A 2,423-nucleotide genomic window follows, 5' to 3' on the forward strand; every position below is an offset into this window, starting at 1 on the left:
ATCTATCATTGTTGTCCAGTGGGTTCCAACCTACAGCTACCCTGTATAAGGTTTCTTGGATTGCCTGGTGGGTTTGAACTGCTGACCTTAGTGTTCAAACCAACCTTGCAGTCCAGTGCTTATCCTACAATGCAACACCAGGATTCCATATATGTTGTTTTTGTTAATTGCCATCAAGTCATTTTGACTCACAGTGACCCTGTATAGGGCCTCCAAGGAGCGGCTTATGGGTTTGAATGGCCAGTCTTGATGTTAGCACTCAACACAACGCCAGGATTCCATAGCCACCCACATTCATTCATAAAGATGTTACTACTCATTTCAAGCATTCAGTGATTATATCACAAGAAATTGAAAATATACAGCATTCACCCATAAAGATATTGCTGCTAATTAAGAACATTAAGATATTACACATACATGTATACTTATAACACATATCTTAATGCTCATAAACAAGTAGCAATATCTATATAGGTGAATGTTGTATATTTTCAATTTCTTATGGTATATTTGCTAAATGCTTGAAATGAGTAGCAACATCTGTATGAGTGTGTGTTGGTGTGTGGGTGTATTTTCAATTTCTTGTCCTGGTGTGGTGCTGCGGGTTAATGCACTGCACTGCAAGGTCAGTACGAACCACAAGGTCAGTGGATCAAGTTCACCAGCTGCTCCTCAGAAACCCTATACAGGGTTGCTATGAATTGGAACCATGTCGATGGCACTTCACAACAACAACAAATAGTGGAACAGACTAGTCTGACAACAGTGTTGTTTTTCAAGGTCTGCATTTGTCACAAGTCCCACATCCCCAAACAGAGCTTAGCAAGTAGAGAAAATCCAATTAATTAAATTCCTTCAAAAGTTCCACATGGAAAGCAATTAACACTGATCCCATGGTAGCTGTGGAAAAAGCACTCGACACCAAGGTTCGTTTGAATTGCAAGATTGGTGGTTCAAACTCACCAGAGGCTCCTTGGAAACCCATACAAGATCAAATTGTGCTCACAAGGAACCTGTACATCAACTAACAGGCAGTTGTTGGAACAAAACATGGGAACACTGAATGGTTTAAAATTAAGAAAGGTATGTGACAGGGTTGTATTCTTTCATTATACTTATTCAACCTGTATGCTGAGCAAATAATCCGAGAAACTGGATTATATGAAGAAAAATATGGCATCAGAATTGGAGGAAGACTCATTAACAGCGTGCGATACACAGATTATACAACCTGACTTTCTGAAAGTGAAGAGGACTTAAAATACTGAAGAAGATCAAAAACCACAGCCTTTGGTATGGATTGCATTTCAATGTAAAGAAAACAAAAATCCTTATCAATGGAGAAATGATTGAAGTTGTCAAAGACTTTATTTTACTTGGGTCAACCATCAACACTCACGGAAGCAGCAGTCAAGAAATCAAATGACATGTTGCATTAGGCAAATCTGCTGCACAAGACCTTCTTAAAATGTTGAAGAGCAAAGATGTCAGCCTGAGGACTAAGGTGGGCCTGACCAAAGCCATGGTATTTTCAATAACCTCATATGTATGAAAAAGTTGGACAGTGAACAAGGAAGATGTAGAAGAACTGATGTTTTTGAGCTGTGGTGTTGGAGGAGAATATTGAAATTGCCATGGACTGCCAAAAGAACCAACAGATCTGTGTTGGAAGAAGTACAGCCAGAGTGCTCCTTGGAGCCCAGGATGGCCAAACTTCATCTCTCATACTTCAGACATATTGTCAGGAGGGACAAGTCGCTGGAGAAGGTGATCATGTTTGGTAAGGTGGAGGGTCAGAGAAAAAGAGGAAGACACCCCGCCCCAGAGAGATGGATTGGCAAAGTGGCAGCATCAATGGGCTCAAGTGTGGCAAAAATTGTGAGGTTGGCCCAGGACCAGGCAGTTTCGTTCCATTGTGCATAGGGTCGCTATGAGTCGGAACCGATTCGATGGCATTTAATGACAACAACGTGTGTCGGAACCGAGTGGACGGCACTTAACAATAACAAGGATGAAGAAAACTGAGAAAATAGTGATTCAAAATGTGCACAAATATCCCTGATGGCACAAGTGGGCTGTTGAACTCACCAGTGCCTTCTAGAGAGAACAGACTACCTAGCCATCTGTTTCTATAAAGGTTGTTGTTAAGCGCAGTCGAGTGAGTTCCGACTCACAGGAACCCTGTTACACGGTTTCCGATGAGTGGCTGGTGGCTTTGAAAAAGCGACCTTGCAGCTCAAAGTGACCTTGTGGTCTAGCGCATTATCCTACAGCACCACATCAGGACTCCTTATAAAAGTTGCTGTTGTAGTTTAGTGCCATCGAGTCGATTCCGACTCACAGCGACCCTATACAGGGTTTTCGAGGAGCAGCTGGTGAGCTTGAACCACCCTAGAAAATCCTATGGACAATTCTAGTCT

This window comes from Chrysochloris asiatica, unplaced genomic scaffold (genome assembly GCF_000296735.1).
Source record: "Chrysochloris asiatica unplaced genomic scaffold, ChrAsi1.0 scaffold00146, whole genome shotgun sequence".
NCBI lineage: Eukaryota > Metazoa > Chordata > Mammalia > Afrosoricida > Chrysochloridae > Chrysochloris > Chrysochloris asiatica.